This window comes from Chelmon rostratus, chromosome 18 (genome assembly GCF_017976325.1).
Source record: "Chelmon rostratus isolate fCheRos1 chromosome 18, fCheRos1.pri, whole genome shotgun sequence".
NCBI lineage: Eukaryota > Metazoa > Chordata > Actinopteri > Chaetodontiformes > Chaetodontidae > Chelmon > Chelmon rostratus.
The window spans coordinates 23214802-23226663 of NC_055675.1; positions in this window are offsets into that span (position 1 = coordinate 23214802).

An 11862-nucleotide genomic window follows, 5' to 3' on the forward strand; every position below is an offset into this window, starting at 1 on the left:
TCTGATATCCAGCAGTGCCCAACGCATCGAGAACTTTACAGCAACTGCAGCAGAGAAACAGTAAAACATCAATCTCTGCTAAAATCAGGAGTGTTTAGGCTCCAGCGTGCTGCCAAAGACGACGAAGGACACCAACACGAGGTTCCTTTACAAGGCTGAGTGCTAGCCTTCACAACGAGGAGCTCGTCAAAGTTTTTTAACCTACAGACCAAAGACACACATCAGGATGGTCTGAATCCAGAGCTGACAGGAGAGATGGCAGCAGGAGGCGGCTCGAGTCCGTCCAGTCTCGTGTCGCTCGTTTCACAAAAGATCGGAGAGAGAAATACAAGACGACCTGAACACACACACACACACACACACACACACACACACACACACACACACACACACACACACACACACACCTCACTGCTCTCTCAGCTCCCGTCTCGCGGAGTGCTGATGAGACTTTGATGATAATGATGATGTCTAATGACGACCGTTTCACTACCTGAACACCGGCCGGCCGGCGTTTTCCACCCGGCGGCACGAGAGCTTTGTGTTGCGAGTGCAGAGGGTGTGAGCACATAAAGGACGCCGCAGAGTGATGAAGACGACACCGATGGAAGCACTGCGGTGTAGTTACAAGATGAAGCACATCTCTTTCAACGGTAATAGGTTGAATAAAATCACGTCATGGATTGATTGGAAATGTGTTAGATTGAAAGCACTCACGTCCAATAGATATAAGACTACAGCCAGTAACGGTTAGCTTAGCTTAGCATTAAGGCTAGAAACAGAGAGAGAGAGCTTCCTCTTACTAACACGTTATATCTTGTTTGTTTAATCCAAACAAAAACTGAAGAGTAAAAATCCAGGAAACAGTTCAGCACTGACCTCCCAGCCTCTGTGCTAAGCTAAGCTAACCAGCTGCTGGCTGTAGAGACATATTAAGTGTATTTCCTGATATGTGTCATCCAGCACCACTCAGTGACATGAAGGGTACGTTCATGACCTTCAGCGTAACTTCACACTCTGAAAGTTGAGTCCACGGAGCGGCCTGGTTGCCTCGCAGGCGTGAAGGTCTGGATTTAGGAAGCAGCCGATCGATTCCCGCGCACTCGGGGATAAAATCGTTAACGGCGTGGAAGAAGGGCGACGGGGCGATGCAACATTTAATTGCTGCAACAGCTATTGATGTGTCACTTCACAGGGCTGTCGCGGAGGGTCGTCAGTTTACTGGGAAACTGGTTTGGCGAGCTATTAGCTTCATCATCACTGCTGCAAACCAAAGAGTCTCTCTGCCTCGAGCTTTAACCCTTCGTCCGCCCGCCGGAGTGAAAGCTGCAGTCTCAGGACGGACAGTCCAATCCTCACCTCGTTAACATTCCTCCTACTTTCATTAGTTTGAGTCAGAAAATAATCTCAACTGAAGTAAAAGTACTTTTACTTCCTTTTTTTTTATCATAAATCAGAGATTATCATCAGTCCTGCCTCGATGTCTGAGCAGCGTTCACTCCCGTCGCCGGCTGAGGTGAAGCTCATTTTTCACTATTTTATATCAGGCTGCAAATAACAATTACTGTCAGTTTGGATGAATCTGCTGCGACTTTTTTAATCAATTCCTTTGCTTTTCTGTAAAATATGAGACGTATCCATCACAGTCATCCAGCGACGCCTTCAGACGTTCAGTCAAATGTTCCGTCTGCTGTGACTTCAGACGATCCATCGACCAATCGCTGAGCTCATGTTGGGTTCGTTTTTAAAAACATTTCTGATGTTTCGTAAAACAAATCTTAATCTGTAAAGTACCTGAAGCTGTCAGACTAATGGAGAGCAGGAAGAGTGCAATGTTTCAATTTTAAAGCTACAAAATCTCAGAAATACTCAAGTAAAGTACCTCAAATTTGGAAATGAGTAAATGTACTCAGTTACATTCCACCACTGAAATGAAAATGAGTAAGTGGACGTTGAGTTGATCGGGGTCTTATCATCGGGTCCGTCCACTGATCTTCCAGGTTTGAACGCTGCGATGACACACGAGAGCGGAGGCCTCCTGAGCGGCGCCGAGCTGTATTAACGGGTAATTATCATTACCTGCTTACACTCATTACCACTTAATCATCGTCTAATTGGAGATTTAATTTCTCGTTTAGAGGAGGGAAGAGTGTGGCGGCAGAGATTTCTGCTTTCATTGTTCGTCGTCTTCGGTTTCAACGCAGACGGTGAGCGTGTGTCGTCGGTGCAGGACGGAGTCGATCAGGCCGAGTCCACGGGATCAGCCATTAACGATCAAACTGTCACAAAGTTCAACGTTCACTCAGTCTTTACACATGAATGAATCAGGGTTGGACATTAGCGTGTATATGTGTGTGTGTGTGTGTGTGTGTGCGTGCTGATTACAGACGAATTGTTCAGCACTTCTCTGTTTGGCAGACTGAAATATGCAGATTAAACCAGTCCTGGTTATCAGTGTCTGTGCTGCTGCATCACCGCGGCACCTCGCCGTCCCCCACCTCAAAGTTTCATGTGTCTGAATAAAAAGATGGCCGACGGAGGCGGCGGGCCGTCTCGCTCCCACGGCCTCGATATTCTGCGTTTACTGGGAGTGAATCTAACGAAGCAGAGAGAGCGATAGGAGGCCTAATTACTTTAATTAAAACGCGTGGCTGTGATCTGCTAAACTGTGAGGTGCACCTTAATCCGGCAGCTAATTATGGGATGTTCTGCGGTGGTGTACGTGCAGGTGCGGTTGAGACGGGTTCGAGCCGATGAGCAAAACGTGAAGTTTGCCGGCTGGGTGATCGATGGAAGAGCTCGTTCGGTTAAACGACACGCTGAAATGAATCCTGTGAAAACGTGCTTGTTAGAATCTGTTCTGTCAGCTGACGAGGGCAGAGAAGCTAACGAAGCGCGGCTCGCTGCACACTCGGCCTGTTCCCTGGTCTGTTATTGGGAAAGCTTTAAATGCAAACTCTCCCATAGCTTCTGAACACCAAGAGGCCGCTCACGGTCTGAACGCGGCAGTCTGGTCTTTGACTTACATACAGTAGGAGGTGTCCAAGCTGCAAAAGTGGATAAAAAATGGTTTACACCATCAAAAATCAACTGTCAAAATGTGTCTTTCTTCCATAAAGTGTCCAGTGTGAGAGTCCTGATCCAACCAGACATTCTGAAATCAACACTTTCCTCAACAGGAAGACAGAGATACTCTTTGTTAGCATTGGATAAACCCAACAAATTACACTCCTTTCGCGCACAGACACACAGTTTATCCACCGCAGTGGAAATGAAAGAGCCGTCACAGATCCGTCTGATCTAAACCTGCCGCGTCTGGTAAATTTGCCAAACGAGGTCACTCAGTGCTGATTGATCGTCGGCAGATAAACCTCTCTGCGTTCACCAGAGCTTTTCAATCCGGCGTCTGCGGTGATGACTGGTTTGTCGGGGCTGAAGGGCGAGCGAGCGTAGGATGGAGTGGGCTGCGCCATCAGCAGCATGGCGGAGTGGATCAGTCGTGTAATGACTCTCACTGCCAGCAGGGGGAGACTAACGTTCTGCACTGCTGGTTTAACTAATCATATTTTACTCTTAAATATTTGCTCTGATGGGAAAACGCTGCGTGCAGAGCAGCACGAAAACCTTTAAAACACCGAACAGACGTCATCTGTTTTCTGATTCTACTTGTAGGGGCTGAATTTGCAGTGACGCACTGATGATGATGATGATGAGGCTGTTTTAATTTCACGCAGCAGCAGATTTACTGGGAGTCTGCCTCTTGTTTCAGCGTAAACAGGCTCACAGGTACAGGTGGGGCGGCGTGACGGGGAAGATCACGCTTATAGCAGCAAAACCAGACGAACATCAGCCACACATGATGAATCCTTCTCAGGTTATTCCAAAAATAAACCTGCACAGGTTTGTGAGAGGAAGCTTGTGCAGGAAAATGTAAATGTGAGCCTCAGTAGCAGATCGTATGAAGAGACTAAACACAGGTGGTACAACAAACGTTTCCAATAAATCTGAAATCTCGTTCTGCCAGAGGAGCATTTTCAGTTCACGAGCTGCTGGCAAGAAAAACCCAATTCTGCGCTCTGGTTGATGTTTAACCAGTTATTCAGGCCACTGCTGCCAAAACACATGCAAGCTGAAAGCATATGGCTTCCAAACTGTGTGTGTGTGTGTGTGCGTGTCTGTTACTGTATTACGTAATCGAAACAGTAGAGACGTCTAATTGAATAACAAGCACCATCTGGAGCCATTAGTGTACTGTAAGCTCTGAGTGCATTTTATTGTTCTTTCTGCCTCTTTAACACAGACAGAAAAAAATCTGGCTCTGTTGTGTAACACTGGAATTTATCTGAAATGTTTTTCTGGGTAAAAGAAATTCAGACAGATCGTCTACAGCACATCTTCGATACGCCGCCACGTTATTTTGTGCCTCCAGACAGACGCTCGGGCCGTGCCGAGGCAGACGTCTGGCCTCCTCTCACGTCTCTCAGGCTTCATAGTTAAATTAAAGCAGGTTTGTCTGTGATTCCTGCATGTGTGACATGATTTCATGTTTCTATCACGATGACTGTGCACACACACACTGCAGGTGAAGATTTTAACTGACAGATGACAACTTACATTAAAAATAAAATAATTCAATTAATTCATCGATATATTTCTGAACATAAATCAGACCATTGGATGAAGCCAGAAGTTCAGACTTCTTGTTTTGTTAACAGATTAGCGTCAAATGTTTTTACAGAAGGATTTTCACTTTATATTGCTTCATAAATCAGAAAATACTGTTAACAGCCATAAAAAATCAATGTTTTTAGGACTAAACTGCAGTGCAGTGTTTAACCTGGAGTCAGATTCCTTGTTTGTGCACACATACTTCAACTGATTCTGATAAATCAGACTATGACTGACAAACACACAAACTCCTCTGTGTAAACCCTCAGAATACAGAAACAGCACTGGAACGTTTGGTGTATTTAAGAGCTGCTGAAGTGCAGATTTCTGGCTCAGAGTGTGAGAAGAAACTCACAGCCAAGTGCAAACATTTAAAGACGAAGACAACAGGTGAACAGATGAAAACGAGTTCACCTGGAAATGCAAATGATGCGTTATCTGAATAAATACGAGCTCGAGGTGCTGAGACAAAAGAAGCACCTAAAGCCATGCTGACAGCGGCCTTCACGTACAGGATATATGATTATTCTGTTTTAAGATGCTCCAGCCAGCATGAGATCCACTGGTCTGAACTGAGGAGGAGGAGGAGGAGGAGGAGGAGGAGGAGGGGGAAGAGGAGGAGGTGGTGGAGGAGGAAGAGGAGGAGGAGGAGGAGGAGAAAGAGGAGGAGGCTGACTGGAGTACAAACAACTCAAAGCTCATCTTTACTGTCACATTCAGTCTTAGAGACTAAAGAACAAGTTGACATCCTTCCAGCTTTCAGATCTCAGTGATACGATTGGGATGCAGCCTGTGTGTGTGTGTGTGTGTGTGTGTGTGTGTGTGTGTGTGTGTGTGTGTGTGTGAGGCCCTGAGTTGATTACAGCCTATTCTCTGTCTCCTTTCATCTTTCCTCAGGTCTCGGCAGTGTCAGGCTTCTACAGCAGCCCTTTGCTCAGGTTTCATTAAGGTGGACTGAGGGGTTCGTCCCGCTCTCTCCGGGGATTCTGCGCTCTATCGACGGCAGCTGGAAAACTAGCAGCTTCGCTCCTTTTCTTACCGACTTCATCCGGCTTTTGTTGCCATGGTAACATGTGAGCCGACGCTCGTCTATCGGACGCTTCACTGCTCATGTCCAATGTTGATGTTCAGCTCCAAAGACGGAAGAAAGAATCATTTTAAACGTGCTGATTTTTAAAGTCTCGTCTGGTTGGAGCCTTTATGTTGCCAGGTGGAAAGATGGAGATCCGGGTGGAGCAGGTGGTGGATCTGACTGGAGACCGTTTTCAACCCCAACCACGATCTTTCTCCAACCATAACCAACCATAACCCTCACCTGAACCGTACCTCAGCCACAACCACCACCTTTACTTCACTTCAACTCCACCTCGGATGCCGGGTGCAGATATCGCAGAGAGGGAGGATTTAAAAAAAAGCTGCCTGGCGATACGGTTTCTAAGCAACAAGACGTCAACCGATTACTCGATTTGGTTGATTAATCTTCACCAGCAAACCCGCGACCCTCCTCTGATCCTGTACGACAAGCAGCTGCAGATTTCTCTATTTATTTAGTTATTTATTACTTTGTCTTTGCTGTTTCTCAACAGTTTCTCATAAAGTCAAAGATTCGTATGATATCGGCTCATTAATCAGATTTTTCCTGCTTCGGTTTCATCCAGCTCGACCTCTCGAAGCTCCAAGTATCTGTGGCAGCGATCAGCTTTATTTCTGTCATCATTCTAATCCATCATTTACAGACAAAACGCAGCCATGCCGGGAATGTGTCACATCCCGTCCACACGCCTGTTTTCATCCGTCTCTGCAGATGTTGACCTCTGTGCTAAACTTTCTGTTATAACTGCTGAACTGTGACAAAACATGTTCTTCCATCAGCAGAGCCGTCCTGATGTCTGCAGCTGTTCTTCCAGCAGAAACAGCATCACGCGCATGAAGCGCTGAGCTGATGGCCTGCAGCCAGAAACCACGCCGCCTGGTTTTTATGTCCCATCCAGTCATCCGTCCATCTGATCCGGCTCACTTCCATCTGGAAGCGGATCGACTCAAGAGTTCAATCACAACGCGAAGTGAAAGGCTGCTCTCGTCGACAAAGAAACGCGTCTCCATTCATCAGTTCGCTCCGACGACAAAAACCACCAGCACACTGGAGGGCCGGGACCAGATCTGACACCACGAACCCGCAGAATCCGGCAGCACGGCGGGCGGACGGCAAGCTTGATCAGGTCTGATGACTGTGCTGGAAAGGGGGACGGACGGAGACGCCGTCCTCAGGTATCAGCCTTCTGCTGTCAGTTTGACGAGACGTCATAACCAGCTGTTTCTCTTCCATTCTGCAGAACGAGACGCTGGAAACAGGATTGAATCAGAGGAGAGAGTTTATCATCCATCCCTCCACCCGCCCCGCTGTCACCGGCAGGCTCGGAGGAAAACACCCAGATCCGATTATTTGTGAATGTGTGTGTGTGTGTTTGAATTATGGACAGCCGCCGCCACGCTGGACAGACGGATCGTAGTGAAAGCTTAAAGCCCTCACAAAGGCAGCGTGACCGCCTGCTGAAACGTGGCTCTCTGAAGCTGCGCTGAGGGCTTTCGGAGCTGGTCGGGGAACAGTTCGTGATGCGTGGACGCCGGCTCGGACGCGTCGCCTCGTGGTCGCGGCAGACGCACAGACTGCAGCGCACGCAGCTCCGTGAAGCCACAGGCGGCTTTAATGGAAATAACGTTTCAGGAGCCCGATTCTGCACGAGAAAAAGAAACTCGGCAAACAGAACGCGACGTGTTTGCAGCTGTTATTGCATTAATTTAACGTGCGTTTGCAAACGAACTGTCGTGATCTTCTTTAAAGGCTTTAAATCTAAAGGACAGCTGATGGATTTCTTCTCTGTCAGTGCTTCATGTTCATTTTCAGGTGTTTTGTGTGGTTTAATCACCGAGGAGAGCAGAGGATGGAAAGAGAGGAAGAGGAGGATTAATGTGTCTGCGACATGCTGTGTGTGTGTGTGTGTGTGTGTGTGTGTGTTTCTATCACTGCCTTGATCTCAGAAAATGTCAGTGCAGGAGTGGAGAGCTGCGAGAAAACAGACAAAGAAAGTGAAGAAAAGGGTTTTCAGCCGAAGCTCTCCTGTTCTGTCAACAGCTGCACCTCTCAGGCTGCACGTGTGTGTGTGTGTGTGTGTGTGTGTGTGTGACCGTGCAGGTGAACAGCCCAGAGGACTCTGAGTGGACGAGAGGGGGGATGATGTCACAGCCCGCTGCCCTCCAGCCACCACCACGCTGTGACCACGCAGGTACGACCACGCCTTCGCCCTCGTGTTGATCCGACCAAAGTTGGCTGAAGATCTCGTCTGGACTTTCTATCAGAATCCCAGCTGCCGGGAAGCAGACGGGGGGGTCTTACCGGTCCCTGTGCGACTGCACGTTCCTGCCAAGAAGCCATGTATCGCTGCGTACTGAGCCTGAAGATCAACGCAGGGATTAATCCCAGGATTTAGGGCTTTCCTGACGGGATTCTCTCCATGTTTGGGAATCAACATTGTAAACTTGCATGATGTTAATACATTAACTCTTCCTGAGGGAAAGGACCCCCCCAGTGAAGGAGGAGAACATGCTGTCCTGCACCTGCACCTCATTTCTGCATGTATTCTACATCGGCAATAATCACTGCAGGTTCTTACAAACTACAGCTCTGTCGTTCTCGCAGCGGTAAATCAACTTCAGTCAAAGCCACGAACGCTTTAATATTTGGCAGCTGGAAGTCGGACCAATCAGCAAATATGAGGTTTGATTTAGACGATGACAACAAGGAGCGGTGCAGGTTTTTCTGTGTGTTTGGTTTTTGGCTCTGATTCATTAAAGGCTGAGCCAGACGTCAGTAAAGTCAATTCAGCCCACATCCACTGATGGTGCCTCTAAGCCGAGCAAAGCCGGTTCAGCCTCCCCAGATCACGGTGAAGAACAGATATTTGTCGGATGGCTTCGATCAGCTGAAGGGATTTTACCGCCCCGGTTTGTTAGGATTCACAGGAGAGCAGCATGTTGACACCGATGTTCGAATTCTTCAGTTCAAACTGGTTGGGAGTTGACTTTGTGACTCGGCTGAGTCGCAGCATCCAGAAAGACACTGTGGCAGAAAGCAGTGCGTGGCGAGTCCTGCTCCTCCTGGTGGACCAGACAATGAGTGGACAGAAAAAACTGCACCAGGTTCCACCAGGACGGGAACTGCTCACAGACCTGATGGAGTGTTCTTCAAGGAACAGGTGCTTCCAGTAGAGCTGCAGGAGAGGCACGACGTCACGATGAAGGCTGTCAGACAGTCTCTCCTTGTGTGAAGCGTGAACAGGTTTGGCCGATGTGACGTCACATAACATGCACGGTGGACGTGTGTCCACTGCAGGAGCTGTCCCCGCTGCAGTGCTCTAAACTGGGGTCGGCCGACGGACCAAACCACGAAGCCAGCAGCCTCACAAGCTCACGTGCTTTTGACCACATTCTCACGTGACGTGAGAGCGCCGGTTGGTGGCGATGATGCGACTCTAAGCTGGTTTCAAACCGCCGCAGATGTCAAGTCGAGTGAATGTTATTTACAAAGAGCCAAATCATAGCAGAAGCTAACGAGCAGGTGGACAGAGAGGAACAGAGAGACCAGGAAACATGGAGGACGAGAGCGAGGCTGAACAGACAGCACGAATCCAAAGTTCTCACATGGGATGAAGATGAAGTCTTGCTCGGTTTGGTCCCTTCAAAGCATTCCTTAATCGAATTTACAGAACAATTAATGCTTCGTGCTGTCTAACGTTAACTGTGATACAGAATTACACACACAGCGCCATGATGGAAGATCTCGCCACGCCTAACGTGACTGTCTGCTTCAGAAAGTTTTAGACAGCCGCGATGAAAAGAAAAGCAACTGTTTTAATTTCCACTTTCTCTGCGGAACTGAAGACGAGAACGACTGTGAGAAAACTCCTCATCCTGCTTTTTCAGGAGAAAATAACTTCATCCACACTTTCATGTTAAACCCACTGCCATGAAAGTGTGCACTCAGAGGGATCCAGCCTGCCTTGTGTTCAGCGAAACCGTCGACGGGGTGCCCTACAGGTGCAAAACGGCTCTTTTAAAATGAAAGAACGGGTGGTTTTTGGATTCTGCCTGAATTTTAAAGGCATCCTTGAAATCTTGGAGTCAGCAAACTGCAGGACGGTTTCGTTCAAATGGATGAGAGAGCAAAAAGATGTCTGGATAGAGAACTTTCTGGCTCCTGTTCAGGTTACTCTTCTGATTGATCATGTCTCATGTGCAAAGGACTGTTCCAGGGAATGTATGCACCTGACACCAGACTATAAACTGGGCAAATGGGCCAAATCTGGCACCTCAATTAGTGGAAATGGTAGCGTATGCGCTCCGCTGGTGTGATAAAATAGCTTCGTTTTTACTTAATAATCTCATCTAGTGCAGCTTTAAGCAAAGCAGGAGAGGCAGTGGAGCCAAAGCACAAACTGAAAAGGGACACTGACTGAAAATGTGCAAACCTTTAAATATGCAGCACTTGCTTTTGTCTGTGTGCTCGGTGGGTGTTTCTTCGACGCGGGACAGCAGGCGGCCTGCTCGCTGCTCACAGCCCGGCACAAATATGGCTTCTGTTCCACTGAGGGTTGAAGCTAACCTTCAAAGAGCAGAGGACAACGAGGGAAACACTCAAAGGCCGTGCAAAGCACAGATTTCCTCACAGGTCGGTCGTGTGCTGTGTTAACATGAAGCATTTTTTTAGATTATTTGCACAAATGTGCTGACTAATGCTGCTTCTCACTGCAGATAAAATGTAAAAATGTACACGAGCTGCACTGGGAGCAGCCGCAGAATACAAAATATAAAGCGCTTGCAGATCTAAGACTTGACTGGAAATTGTCTTTGGACGGTTCCAGCCTGGTGTAACTGATTCTCTTTGTTCAGCCGGCTGATAACAAATGAATGCAACAGCCAGTCAAACCCCTGCACGGCGGCTGATACCGACGCTGCAGGTCCCCATAGATCACACTGACATTTCATCACTGAGATCCTGGACGTGGCTTAATGACTGTCGACTGAGCAGAGTTAAAGGTGAGAGTTGGAGAGAACCGGACGCATGCTGCATGCATAGCGATGACATGGAGGCGATGTAAGCCGGCTGTAAGATTTAAAACCTTTTACAGAGACGTATTGTCCAGCTGAGCGCTGATGACAGCTGGTCTGCTGCTTGGCAGTAGATCGAGTGTGTAGATGCCAAGTTTTACAGCTGAAATACTGACTCCAAGCAGGTGTGCAGGAGTGTGAGCGTGAGTCCCAGGAACAAATACTTTGTGACCAGCGTGAGCTGGTGGCTCAGTGTCAGCATCCTGGTTTCAGTCTGACCCCTGACCTCTGTCATCAGCGTGTCGCCTGCTAGCTGTGCTAGCATCGTAGCTCTGTGGAGCTCTGTCCATGGCTTTGGTCCAGACTGAAGTATCTCAACAACTATCGGATGGATTTCACAGACATTAAGGCTCCTCAGAGGATGAATCCAGGTTGTTTTTCACTGTGGTGCCACCTGCAGGTCGGACGTATCCTGTGGAATCTGCATTCATGGTTTCAGATGATCAAACTTTTTTCCTCTTGCACCACCCTCTGAAATCTCTTTCTCATTTCTTTCATCCGTCTTTCTGAAGAAATGAAGCCAGAAACAAGCCAGGATCCACCACAGCAGAGGCCACACGAAGCTCAAACAGAAAAAACTTCAGCTGCCATCACGGCAGCTCTGCTTTAATGTCTGCCGTCTAAAAGCTTCCTCTCTGTCCTGCTGTTATCTGAATCTGAAGCCTGTGCTGACCGAGAATCCTGAACTGACTCCATCCTTATCTAAACGCATGAAGACACACGACGTTCTGTTGAGAACGGCTCTGTTCTCAGGCTGGATTTCTGTTATTAGTTATAAATGTCGGTGATGTCTTCTGGAACAGACCCGAGACGTTCCGGCATCACTGAAGGTTTTTACTGCCAGCACCATCACCGGGACAAGAATTCACTTTGTCCAATACTTTGAACATCTGCAAAACCAAAGACGTTCCCATCAGCCTCAGCTGTACTTTGTGTTGAGTGCTAATTAGTAAATGTTCCCATGCTAACATGCTAAAATAAGACAGTGAACATGCTAAACATCATGCATCAGTGTGCATTAGCATTGTT